At 41.5% G+C, this 14,509-nt stretch overlaps 1 long non-coding RNA gene across 1 annotated transcript; it reads left to right on the top strand.

Annotated features, from left to right (window-relative positions):
- Positions 1-7,770: 7,770 nt before the first annotated feature.
- Positions 7,771-13,810, top strand: LOC117674186 (uncharacterized). The gene is made up of 4 exons (XR_004593745.3): positions 7,771-8,006; positions 8,607-8,662; positions 10,778-10,826; positions 11,747-13,810. It is a non-coding gene; the product is annotated as an uncharacterized LOC117674186 (long non-coding RNA).
- Positions 13,811-14,509: the final 699 nt, after the last annotated feature.

The following is a 14,509-nucleotide window of genomic DNA, read 5'->3' as shown; positions in this document are numbered from 1 at the left end:
AAAACAAAAGCAAGGGGAAAAATCAAGGATAAAAGTGAACATGTTTTATTTTTTCCCCTTCAAGTGTATGCATAGTGTTAGTGATTAAGTATTTTCCCATGGTTAACCTGCTCTTTGTAGCAAATCGTTAAGGAAGGTGATGAAAGTGAGTTACTTTCTTATTTTCCAGTAAGCTAATAGGAAGTCAGGGCTCAAAGTAATTACTATCAGCAGCGGACAGCTCCTGGTGCTGAAAGGAGAAGAAGGCAGCTCAAACATCCTTTCGAGAAGGAGGGGGGAAATCACAGCAAAACTGAATGAGGTGACAAGCACTCCGAAAAACACTATCTGCAGAACAATGGCAGCCAACTCCAAATCCCTCCATAATCACATTAATGAGATTAATCAGTGAATTAGCAGCAGTCAAATGTCAGGGTGGCAAGGAGGAATCCAACCAAGCTTGGTAATTAACTTTTATGGGGGCAGGGAAAGAAAACCAAGTGCATGGTGGTTTTTCTTTTAAAATATATTTTCCTCCATCCTTCTTTGCAAGCTATTTGAACTCGCTCACAGCTTACACAAAGTGAAAGTACTATACACCTCAAATAGTTAAAAAGCAAGCTTTCAGACTTTCACAAAACTGTTAATTTTTTCAAGCTACTGCAGCTGTTACCAATTGAGGAGAGTATAATTTTTCATGCTTCCCCTCTCAATCTGTTCAGTCTTTATTATGATAAGACATACAATCCTATACTACTTACCTGGGAGTAAGCCTATAATTATTGGGTCTTACTTTTGAGTTTACATGTAGGATATCCAGCTTAATATATTAATAAATTGTTTAATATTATTAACATAAATTATTCCAAATATAGCTGTCTTTTGCAATAGACTGATGGTGCCAATCCCAATGGTGTTCCATGCACCCAAGGCACCTATTATTATTGGTACTATCTTTTTCTTTCTTTTTTTTTGCTACAGTGATTCTACTACTTACAGGTCTGTGTGTGTGTGTGTGTGTGTGTGTGTATAATATATATATATATATATATATATATATATATATATGTATGTATGTATGTATGTATGTATGTATGTATGTATGTATATGTATGTATGTATTATGTATGTGTGTGTATGTATATGTGTATTCTCTCTATTTCTGTTATATTGTATGCTCCCACCAGTTTTTGCTTGCAGGCAAATGATATTTCTTGCAGATGTTCCAATGCACATTGCTGCTATTTTGTCATGCCGTTGTTTTAGTCAGTCTGTGCAATCTTCTGGCAGCAGCTAACTAGGCAGTCCACTGTTCAGCTTCTTTTCAGAGGCCTTCAGTTTCTTTTTTTAATGTTCCAATTATAAGGCATTGGCAGTTTTTCATTATTATTTTATTGATTTAATTTATTCAATTTTATTTATTATTGACTTCCAATTACTCTGGATGGGTACAAATAAAACTTACAAACAAGAAAAATGTGACAATAGACAAAACTGAAGAATAAAGATGGCAAGGATGACAAAAAATGGATGGGAATGAAAATAAACAAACCCACAGAATCCAAAGGGGGCGCCACGCAACCTCACCAAGGAACTTCATGAAACTGAACTTTTTGTAAAACAGTAAAAAGGGACACTGCATATATTGTGAAAGAATATTTACAAAATTGGCATAGAAATACTTTTTATTTTAACATTTAAAAAATGATAATTATATTGGGTTGTATTCAGACAATCATAGCCATTATTAACTGGTCTGGTTGATTATAATGAGTCTATTTAAGTATGACCAAGTCTAAATACAATTCATTGTCTCCCTATTTTATGTACAGCAGGAACAACTTTGTTCCAGGACCATTTCAGGGGGAAAAAACTTAAATTACATTTTGGTATGTCATCTTTTTTATAGCAAGTTCAGCAAGAACATCAATTTAGTATTAATGCATCATTCTATAAACACATAATTCTGTTGTACAAATAAATCTAAATAAAAATTTCAAATATTTATCACATATTGTAAAATCCCAACTGTTATTAGTATGAAGACTGCCAAAATCAAGAATTTAAGGAAAATAGCTATAATTTCACATACAGTGATGACTGAATTACATTATTTTTCACTACAAAACTGAAATATATGCATCTACTCTGTTTTGACTTGTTGACAAATATGTAGGCCACCAAACTTTATCAGAGCAGTTTTAAAAATCTGTGTGTTGGTCTACAAAGCATAATCTGCTTTTGGTAACTATAAATGTAAACTGTGAACTTAGTGCTGTATAACAAATATATTAAAGTTCTTATTTTAAGGAAATGTAATTTTCAAGTGATCTAGGAATATCTGTGCAGTTTTGCTCATTTGTTTTGTTATTAAGTAGTTAATCTGCAGCATGCATAATTTGACATAAGCAAGAAGCTTCATTTATGCAAGATAATACTTTGATAGAATTATATTTTGCCATCATATTACTTTAGGCTTTTCCTGAGTCCTCTGGATAGCTCAGCAAATACCCTGTTCAAAATGAGAGAAATGGGGAGATGAAGTAAACAAGGCAAGTGTAAAGCATCCCAATAAGTGAAGCAAAACGAAGTAAAGCAAAACCTAGAGTTCTGGATTACTTCAGAGAATCATCCCTCAGTTGAACACGGTCCACAACCTTCATTTACCATCATAAGCAAAGTATATGAAATGTCAAAATGGTAAAGGAAAGGAGGGAGGAAGAAAATAAAGGAAAAGGAACAATACAAATTTGAAATACAGCATGAAGAACGCCCAGGAAACTTCCTTTTCCCCCTTCACTGATTACTAAAAAGAAAGCCTAAACGGAATGCTTCCCTCCTCAACTAAAAAATGGAGGGGGGTTGCTTGAATGATGAAGAGAAAAGCAGCCTTCTCTCACAGTTTAGTGTGTAAGTATGGGGGGGGGGGGCAGAAGAGTAACATCTCCCTGGCAGGGATGACAAATTCAGAACGAAAGACGAGTAGGCCTAAAGGGATCTGTTTTACTTCCACATACACCCCCTAATGCATATACTCTCCCTCCTTCTCTCCATGTACTCTCCCTCCCCCTCTACTTTTTTTTTTCACCAGCTCCAAATCCCCGGCATATGACCTTCTGTTAAATAGATAAAAAAAATTGCTTATCAGTCATGCAAATGAGGCTGAATTCATTTTCCACAACAGATGGCCTCATAGATAATGATGATGGAAGAGAGAAAATTGAATGTCTCTCACAAGGTGGTCATGGCAACCGAGAAGGGAATAATATCAATAATAAGCCTGGCTGCATAATAAGGTTGTCAATCCCACAAATCAAAGTCTCTGCCTGAATCAGGTAGCCCAACTCCTCCCCCCCCCCCCACAGCTACTTATCAGGTAGAAAGCAAGCAAGGAAGGAAGGAAGCGAGGAAGGGCTGCAAAGGAACAAAAAAAACAACAAAAAAAAAACAATCCACGTCAGCAGATGGGAGGTACACCGGGCAATTCCGTCGAGTTCAGAGACAAGGTCTCCCAGATCTCCCTCCTTTTTTTCTAATTGTGCGCTATTTCATTATTGGGGCAGCGGCGGGTCTTTTCCTTAAAGGATCTCCTTCCCTCCTCCTTTCTTTTGACTCACCCCCCCCCCAAAAAAAAGGCAGCCCAGAAATGCTAGCTTTGAACTGGGTCTGCTCTGCCAGCTTCCCCGCCTGGTCTCTGAGGTCGAGGGGGTCCTGAGGCTGCAGAAGCAGTTCGCCCCAGGGCGATCCCGACGAAGGGGATTAAAACGAGAGTGGCAAGGCTCAGGTATCGGCAGAGCTCGGAAGCCTGCCGCCGTTCCGATGCCCTTCGCTTCGCAAAACAGCCCGCTCAACGTAGCATCTCCCCATCATGGCTTCCCGTTCGTCTTTTTCGCCACCTCCCTTTCCCCCACCCCCCACCCCCCCGGAAAGATGAAAAGGGCTCAGCAGCACCAACCCGCTCCTCTGCCCCCTCCTCCGCATAATGGTTTTGATTTCCCCTTCCTTCCTTCCTTCTGTCTCTCCCCACACCCCCACGTCCTTAATTGTATATTGTTCACAGCTACAGTCTGTCAGGCTGACAAGCAGTTATTGTGAAAAGCTTTCTTTCCGGACTTTTCTCCCCCCCCCCCACACACACACCCCTAAAAAAAATCCGCTGGAAGACGCTTCTATTAACATGCTGGAAGGAATTATTGCCAGCTATTAGATGGAATACACTATTAGATGGAATACACATTTCGAGGAAAGGGATGGGAGGAAGGACCCCGAATAATTTCAACGCCACATACTTCTGTAGGGAAAAGGAATGCAGAAAATACGCGCGTGGGTGTGGGTGGGCGAGAAGTGGTGGAGCGACAGAGACTAGGTATCTAATGCCGCCGATTAGGCACCACGAAGCATCGCCGCCGCTAATTGAAAAAGCAACTTGTTACTGCAACACTCTTGCTGTGTGTCCATCATATACATTCAAGATGCATAAAACTCCAGGGATGTCCTAAAACTCAGCTAGCTCATTGGGAGGCGGGGGTTGTCGAGCGTGAGGAAAAGACAAATAAACCTTCCGCATTAGGCAGAGACATGGACAGAGAGTAGGGAAAAGGCGCCATTCGGTGGTTCTGTCAAACCGTTTTGATTTTGTTTGAACGGGAATTCTTTAATCCCTTTTTTGGGTGGACGTACTTCCTACATCCAAGCGGTTTGCCATAAAAATGATATTCCTTCATGTGTGCCAGATATTTTGATGGTGGATGAAGTGTGTATTTTTTTTTTAACTTCCCCAGCTATTGCGAGCCAATTTTTTTTTTATTGTAGGCTCATCTTGATTATAAACCCAGTGCGCGTGCGCCTCTCCATCAGTGTGCATACAGCTATAAGCGTGCTGCGCATACAAACCGTTTCTATCTATATGTTTAGACATATATTAATCCAAAGGGGACACATACTCATTTGTGCATGCACCCGCACCGCTTTCCTTTTAAGCACGGACCCGTGTCTTCAACCTAGATTAGACCAAATGAAGACCTAATCTTCTATCTTCTATCTTTGCACAGGCTTGTTTTCGATCTACCCCTATTTCTCAATCCATCTCTCTCACACACTCTTTCGGCTTTTCTCCCTCTTTTTATTTTCTGCCTATCCTCCAGTTCGGCTGCTACTACCGCTATTGCACAAAGCAGAAATCAATAGCGGCGCTCTAACGAAGGGTCCGATCAGAAAATCCCAGCTGCAGTCGGCAGCGCTTAAAACTTGGGCACGCACACGCGTGCCAGCAAAACTTCAATGACGCCTTTCATCTGATTGGGCGCCGCATCGGATGTTCTGCGGAGCAAAGATTGGGAATCATTTACAGTCTACTTCCATTAAAAAAAAAAAAATTAATAAAAAGGTCGTTCGTATTTTCCTGTCTCCAGGAGACCGAGGGCTGATTTCCCCACCGCCATCAGGCTACAGTCGGCGAGCAAGGAAAGGTGGCAAGAGGTGCGAGCGCGTGTCGTCACGGAGGAGGAATTAGATTCTCCTCCCGCCACCGCCTCCAAGACGGGCTTCGTTATAAATGGCCGTGACATCCGGAGCTCTGTTTCGCATTGAACGGGGCGGGTGATTCCGACGTGCGCATAGCTAAGCAAAAGGGCAGCGGATGCGATATTTTTAAAACAGGCTTAATGGAGTCCTTCTCTGCCTCCCGGCCTTTTACCCCTTTGCAGTAGTGACTCAGATTCAGCTTGTTCTCTTCCTATTTTTTTCCCCTTCCTTGCTTGGGGTCGTCTGCACAAGGGCAGAAACATATCCCCTCAAGACGTCCATTTACTATCCCTCGGGGGTTACTGATGTAATTCCAGTGACCGTATTTCAGTGATGTTCGAGTTTGCAAATGCAAATCCCGGCTTTCCACTCCCCTTCTCATTATCGGTTCACCTCGCGCTGGATCGGGCTCAGCAAAAGCAATCTAGCGCTTCCAACCACCAATCCATCTTTATTCTCTTTAGAGGAAGGTAGTATCCCTTCCAAGGTAGCAGCAGCAGTACCGCAGCACGCCTCCCACCTGCACCGTCCTCCCTCCGCCCCTTTCCCGGTCTCCTCCCTCTTCCCCCAGCCTGTAAATGTATTTCAACCTCGGGATATTGACAGCAAACCGCCCTCGGCTCAGTCTGGCTCCAGCGAAGCATTTATATTCTTCCTTCCAACCCTCCCCGCTCCGCCACCACTCCCCCCACCCTCCTTCTCCACCCCGCGCATCTTATTGCAGAGATGATGAGAAAAACCGCCAGCCCCAGATCAATTCTGAGCAGCAGGAAAAAAAAAGAGAGGGGAAAAAAAAATCTCGAGAAATGAATGAATCATGAGGCCATATTGCAACGACGCAAGTTGCGTCCCCGGCTGCTTGTGGCGGCTCTTTTCTTTTTGGCAAGCCAATTTCCCCTCGCCGCCGCTCCCTTCTGCAAGGCGAACGGGGGAGGGAAGGGGGGGAGGCGGCAGAAGGGAAGCAAGCTAACCCAACGCAGCCTGGGACAACCCTGGTCGGAGTCCAGGAAGCATTTCACCTTTCCCTAGTTAGCGCTGTCTGCCGCGAGGCTTCTTCCTTCCTTATCCCCTTTTTCCGCTCCCGCCGGCGGCTCTGTTTCACCAGCGCGTTTGTTCCCCCGTTTCTGTTTTTCTATTATTTATAGCCGCTTTCTCGGCTGCTCTTCTGCTTGCAAGCGCCACCCCGCCTCTCCCCCCCCCCCCCTTGAAGAGAGGCTGCCCTGGGCTAAGTTTCCTCGCCCCTCGGTTTTGGTAAGCTTTCTAACCCCACCGCTTTGTATGACAAGGAGGCGAGATTTGAGGGGCGCTGAGCAGCAGCCATTTTAAGCACACCGCCATATGCCTTATTGAAAAGGACGGAAGGAGAGCCCGGCGCACCTTGGCCGAGCCGCAGGCCTTTCCTTGAAGGTTTAGTGACTTAGAATCCTCAGTCCAGCAAGTTTGCAATAAAGGCGGGTAGATCTGGTATCAAGTTGGTCACTGACTTAAATAAAGTCGACTTGCCCAATGGGAGGGTAGCCCTTTAAAACACCCAGGCATCCCTGAAGGTAGGGATAGGGTGGTGATGACACAATCTCACGTCAACCCGGGGAAAATGCGGGTTTTGTTGGTGGGGTTTTTTTGGTCTTTCCAGCCAGCTTTTTTGGTAGCTGAGGGGCACGTCGGTCGTCAACCAGCCTTCGTGCCAGTTTCCTCTGCGCTAGAAAGGGCAGCGGAACACGAGGCTCGGGCGAAGAAAGAAAAAAACGCTTTGTTTTTCTGCGGTTGGGGGATATTGTAGTAGAGCCGCGTTGCTGCAAACGTCAGAAGTCCACCTACCCACCCACCCACCCACTCCGAACCTTTTTTTGAGACTTAAACGTATTTTGTGTCTCTCGATGAGCCGGGCTGTAGTCCCCGAAGGTCGAAGCCTTTTAATAAAATGTGCAAGTCGAAAAAAAAGAGTGCTATCAGCTTGATTTTGGTGTGTGTTTGTTTGTAATAAGGTTACACAAGACTAAGTAAAATGGGGTGGCAGCTTATTACTTGTGAACTCTGCGCGGGGGGAATCATTGGGGGGAGGGGAGCACTATTCGCACACCTCGGCGGAACAGCTCGCTGGCACGGCTTATTTTAACGACGGTGCGCCAGCAGAACGAGCGGAAGCGCTAAACAGACCTCCCGGAGCCCCAGAGCGATCCCCCGCATTGCATGCGGCAATGGAGGGCGAGCTGGGGGGGAGAGAATCGGGGGCGTACAGCTCCTTCTGTTCCTAGCTGCAACGTCGGGCTTGCAACCGCACGGAAAAGCGGCCAGCAGAAAGGCCGGGAAAGCCGCTAGGGTTCCCCAAGGGCTCGGCTTTCACTAGTCACTCTGGCCCCTCCTCGCCCTACTTTCATCTGGAGCTGCGGCGAAGCTCCTCCTTCCGTCCGTCCCTCCCTCCCAGCCTATCTTGTCCGTCCGCCCTTTTCCTCGCGCGCCCCTCCTCTGCTGCGGCTTTAGGGGACTCCTTGCTGCACGTGAAGGTTTGTTGAAAGGGGGGGGGATCTGCTGGGCCCCTGTGATCAGGAGCCCCAAGGCAGGGTCCGTCTCCCCGTCTTGTATTTTTACTCTCCCGGCTAAACGGGACAAAGGATTCAGATGACCAAGGGAACGTGGTTAATTATTCTATGCTGTAGTACCAAAGCGGATTAATTTCCCTAGGGTATACCAGCACCAAATGCGGGATAAGAAAATACTTTTTTTTTTTTTTAAAGGATCTTTCTAGCAAAACGTGCTTCTTTCCCCAGGTGCTCTATCGTTTAAATGTCTGTCTACTTGCCTGAGATTAATACCCTACTGATGATATCCCACATTACATAATCTTTTATTTTTCTGTATCCCTTTATTATTTGTATAAATCATTCAAGGCTGCAAACATGCCTAATGCTCTTTCCCTCTTACTGTCCCCATAACAACAGCCCTGTGAAGTGGGTTAGGCTAAGTGAGAGAGACTGATCTCCAGCTTTTTATCCTGGTGCCTTAACCAGACTAGATCAAGCTGACTCTGTGTTCTCTTACGCTGTCATAGGTTTCTGGTCAAGGGTGTTTTCAATTAATTTGTTTTGTGTCTTTTCTGTTTTTAGCTGCCTTTGTTGGAAAGGCAGGTTACATCAATCCAGGACTAAGACATTCATGGCAGGTGAGAGACTTGCCTGGTTTGAGCTAATGGACATATGGATATTTTGTCGGGTAGTTTGCCAGCCCAGCTTTGAAGCATAAGTGAAATATAAAGTAACAGGATTTAAAATCTAATAGGACAGGAGTACAACAATGCATCATAACACTTTAAGACATATTTGTATATAAATATATTTTAAAGTCTGGTTGCAGAAGGAGGAGAGATGGTGTGAAGAGTGTCTTCATCTAATAAGAATGGTCTTTCTGCTCACTGTCATCTGACAGCACCTTTCTTCCTAGTTACAAAATATTGCAGTGTTCAGAAATCCATTTCTTTTTGGTGTACTCTTCCCTAAATAGTTTTACTCAATCTGGTGATTATAACAACTATGTCATAGTATAAACTGATGCTTCATTTTACTTGTTCTCTTCTGCTATTCCCATCCTTTTTTTCTTTTTGTAATATTTTTTTAAGATACTGCAAGCAGCGAATGTTTTGATTGTAATTCATGTACAAGCTGGTGTGTGAACAAAACTAGATTTAGCACTCCAACACTGACAGCGTTACCTAGTTGGGTAATGAAATGTCTGCAAGAAAACAATCAAGCTCAGAGAGCACCAAGGACCCCATAAAGTTGATTTCAGGTCTGCTTAATTCCCAATTTTTCCAGATGAAAAAAAGTAGATCTTGATTTAAAGAACTAGTTTTGGAGAGCAACCATCTCATTGGGAGGAGGGCTCCAGCGGGGAATTAGCATGGACTTGCTATGTAAATACAAGAAAATCAGTCACACACACACCATGCCTTTGAATCTTACCTAATTTTTCCCAGGCAAAAACTGTGTGTTTAGATTCCTGTTCGATTGGCAGGGAACAATAAAGTAGCTAGTTTGAGCTCTACATGTGTGGGTTTGATTGTTTCCCTCTGACAAGTCTGTAATTAACAACATATGGTAATCTTATCCATATCTTCCCAAAAGTAAGTTATATTTAGTCCTGTAGCACTCAGCCCTAGGTACTGTAGGTTGCAATAAGACGTCCAACCCATCTCATATAATAAATAGCCCAAAGTAGAATTAGTTTTTCCTATAATGATAACCATAGATAATGAAGTAATATCCTAGGCAGCAGAGAAAACTGGGAGATAAACATTTATAAACCCTGAAAACTGAAAGGTTGCACATTGCCCATCCCAGTTTATTTGATGACATTAAGGCATTTATTAAAATACATCGCTGAAATGTCTTAAACCACCAATGTCTTTATTTTCTAATTAATTACAAAAAAGATGAAGATAATAAATAAAATGCACAATTGTTCTGAAATTAAGCACATTAGAATCTCATTTATTTGATTGCTAAGTGCACAAAGTTGCTTTACAGAGTGCAATGGTACTAGTCAAATATTTTTCTTTAAGGCTTTAAAGCAACTGCTTCCATAGAAATGTTCAACATGGCCTTACTGATTATAAATCCAAATAATGAAATCATTTTTCAATTTTTTTCCTGAACTGATAACTGATAAAAGGAAAGGAAACTGCAGGAATAAAGGAAGGAAGGCCTGTTTCAAAGCTATGTTTTTTCACTTGTTCATCCCATATTTGAAAATATGATTGAAGTTAGCAAACTGACAATTTCAATAGTCATATTTTCAAATCAATATATTGAGGGTGATTAAAACAACAGCAAAGAGCTGAAAACACTATCTTCAAATTAAAAATAAAGTGTGTGGTGCCATAGCAGCCATATAGGTGCATGGTTCTATCAAAGTTGGATTGATGTATTCTTGAAAAAGAATATGAAACTATTCTGAAAGATATAGAAAAAAAAGGTACTTGATTTTATCAAAGATATAGAAGACCACTGTGAAGGAAAGGTATAATATTCGAAATTATTCAGTGTAGGAAAAGAAGAATGAAATGATAAAGAATGATGCATCTTTCAGAATTAGTCAAACAAAGTTGACTATTGAGAGATTGAAGACAGGAAGAACTGTATTGTAGAATTCATTGCTCTAGATTCAATGGCCACTAGATTAGATGACTTAAAAGTGTTAGATTAATTCATGAAAGGTAAGCTATAACCCACATATTCCCCCAACATTGGCTTAAAGATTCCTTGCAAACTGTTTTTTAAAGGATACATCCTTGTGATCTCTTCATCCCATTGCCGAGGCTACCTATCTGCGTAAGTCTTTTCTATCTTTTTCCACTTTCATTCTATGCATGATGTGTGATGTTTTGGTGAGACCTCTAGTGATGATGAGGCAAAGGCTGAAATCACTTCCCCTCTTCTGTAGTTGTTGTTGACTTTCTTTATGGCTATTTTGACTTGAGCAATGGCAGAGTACCTGCCAGCATCTGGTTATGGCTCCTGGTCAACTGCATTAGACAAAACAAGAGAGTCAATGAGCGATCTGAGTGATTGCTAAGGTGAAAGAACACGAGAGACAGGGGATAGAGCAAGCAGTAGAATGAAAAAGAGCGCAAAAGACAAGATGAGTAAGAGCAAGTGATAGATAGCAATAGTGCAAGCATTAGAACAAGAGACAGGTAAGTGAGCAAGAAGAGAGAGCAAGAGAGAGAGAACAATAGAGCAAGTAATAGTACAAGCGTTAAGAATGTGAGATGGTTCAGAGAAAAACTGAGGGAGCAAAAGCTAAACCAAAGGACAAAGATATGAAAAAAGTGTGTGTGTGTGAGAGAGAGAATCTGTGGATTCTCTCATAGGTATCATCCGAGTGAAATAAGAAGGGAGAGACCCATTTTACCTCCATATTGGGTTTAGACCAGTGGTGAAATTCAATTTTTTTACTACCAGTTCTGTGGGCGTGACTTGGTGGGCGTGGTGTGACTTGGTGGGCATGGCAGGGGAAGGATACTGCAAAATCTCCATCCCCACCCGACTCCAAGGGAAGGATACTGCAAAATCTCCATTCCCACCTCACTCTCGGGCCAACCAGAGGTGGTTTTTGCCAGTTCTCCAAACTACTCAAAATTTCTGCTACCTGTTCTCCAGATCCTGTCAGAACCTGCTGGATTTCACCCCTGGTTTAGACAGATAGTTAAAACTGTGGATCTAACTCTGTCAAAACTCTTTCTTTCCAGCCCCAGACCTATTGCAAGTTAGGGAGAACTGTTGATGGATACCCACCAAAAACTGTTAAGTAGTACCACACTCCAGCCTCATTGCCAAGACTGTTAACTATTGCAACTAAGCAAATTACAATTACATTCTTTTGTGCTCGGCCACAAACTGCAGAAAGGCTGTTAACCTGGTTGTCCAATAAACCTGAAGACCATCAATAATTTCTAATCATCATGACTATATGTTACTTTTTGTAAGAGAAACTGTATGCCTGCCAATAGTTGTTACCAAGGAAAGAGAAAAGGTGTGACTCTTATTCTGCTTAGGAACTGCATTTTAGGTTTATGGCTAACTGCAGTGAGGATAGGATGCTGATTTGATTAGTTCTCTGGCCTGATCCTGGGGTCTTTTATTAGAAGATAGACAGGGATGTGGTCAGGCTGATTTAAGCACTTAATTAGCAGCAGGAGCTCCAATTCCAAACACGCCTTTTGTTATAATTCATTTTTGTTATTTTATGATGCCTTATGAATATATAGAAAAACCTTTAAAATGTTATATATGTTCCAAAACATTTTCCCATTAGAATTCTGAAACCTATCCAAAATATGATGGCATTCAGTTATCAAATTACTTGCTTTGCTTTCTTCCCCCCATCACATGTCACCTTATGAAGATGGATCCCTGCCTTATCACAAGTGGGCATAAATCTTTCACCTCCTCTGAATTGAGTTCTCCTCTCTTTCTCGCTCAAGCAGCTTTGAGAAAGAGCTGCAGAATAAGGATGACACTACCTCACTTGCCCAGTACAAAATGAAACTTCTCATTCACAGCCTGTACCAGCTGTGGCTAATCCACAAAATTGGACACACACTGACTTTAGTCATAAACTGAAGAGCTCCTTTAGCCATGGTACAGAGACACACACATACACACCCCAAAGCGAGAATTTTTCTCTTTGAACTGATACCACAAACCAGGTTTGAAAATTTTGTTGAGTGGCTGTGCGGCTTTGGAATAGGGCATTTTAAAAAAATTAGTAGACTTAATCACTTTCAGTTATTCATTAACTCACTGGAGAGCAAATTCTACTAAGTTCCAATTCAACATCTGTTTTTTAAATTAAAGTTTTTACAATATTTGGACACTTGTATCTTATTTCCCTATGATAAAATTAAATTCAAAGCAATTTAACAAATGTCAAAAAAAAAAAAAAGGTTGCAGCTTTTCTATAGGGAAACAGATTGAAAAATGGAGGCTTCTACTAAAATTGTAGAACATTTTATAGCTAAGCAAGTAACAACAATCCTCAGTGAACCATTTATGAAGCAGACCCATCACCTCTGAATCCTAAATATTGGACACAAGTTTTAGAAATCTAGGATCTTCGTGCTTTGCTTCTGAATATTCAGAGATATTCAATTACAGAATTCAAAGATAATTAGATTGCTTACTGCCGATTAGTTACTTCTGTGTTTTCAGCATATTCATTTACATATCAGCAAAAAGTATCTATACAGACATATATACAATATGCATACATAACATATGTATTTCTTCTGGTATCAACATAGCATTTAGAATACGTCTATTTACAATAACATAAAAAGACATATTTTTAAGTTTTTTTTTTAACTATGGCAAAACACCTTAAGCAGAACAAGAATTTATCAGGCAAGTGTAAAAAATAGAGATTTATCTAAAATGTATTTCCCCCCCACAAATCAACGAAATATGTCTAGTCAGGATAGTTTGAATATCTTGAGCATGTTGCTCTGTAATATTGGTAGAGCCCCAAATAAGACAGTATTACTGCGACAATTATATACTTTGTTTTGTTTACCCAACTTCACATCTTTCCTTTCAAACATAACATCAATCTTTTATTTTCTTTAAAAATAATGTTTAGATTGTACTAGGTTTTGTTTTCGTTTAGATTTTCTCTGTTCATTTATCCCTCCTGTAAGTCGTTATTTTTAGTGGTTTCCTTGTATAAGTGAATAAAATTGTAAATAACACATGGTTGTTTAAATAACACACACTTGCATGGAAATAATAAAGCTTTTCTTTCGTTTTTATAAACAGTATTATTGTCCCAATCCATATTGAGCTTTCCTTCCCTTCCTTCCTTCCACACCATTTGTCTCTTGCCTACTTCACCAGATTCTGGCCACTTTACTACAATGATAGATGCATAAAATCTAACAATAAAATCAACATAGGACTACATGTCACCTAACAGCTGAAAACATAACCCTCAAGTGCAAGAGCATCCAATATTCTTTCAACTCATCTTCCAAAGCTTTGACCAAGGTGGGTGGTTTTCATCTGCTACCAGAATGTCATGAAAGAGTGGGCCATTCTCACCTCTGGGAGGAGGAAATGCCAAAGGTTGGCACTGTTACAGAGAAAGCTTGCTTCCCAGCTGCCATCCCCCAAACCATCTGGGGAGTGTGATCACCAACTGTTTTCCCCAGAAAAGCATATGCAGAACAGAAAGATTCTGCTTGGAGAAGGCAGTCTCAGAAGAAGTCAGGGCCCTAGGCCATACAGTATAGGAATGTATTGGTCACAACCATGACTTTGAATTGTACTTGGAGACCTATTGGTAGCCAGTGCAATTCTTGCAAGATGTCTTTGGGTTACAAACACTCATTCCAAATTATAAGAGTGCCAAACAAGGGAGATTTCAAGCTAGTCTGCAAAGTTGGGACTGTCGTGTCCCCACAGTCACATGATCATCATTTGCAACCTTCCCTGCCAGTTTCCCACAAAGGAAATTC

This window comes from Pantherophis guttatus, chromosome 1, assembly GCF_059756535.1.
Source record: "Pantherophis guttatus breed Tessera chromosome 1, ASM5975653v1, whole genome shotgun sequence".
In the NCBI taxonomy this organism is placed as follows: Eukaryota; Metazoa; Chordata; class Lepidosauria; order Squamata; family Colubridae; genus Pantherophis; species Pantherophis guttatus.
This window is presented reverse-complemented; position numbering and strand designations above follow the sequence as displayed.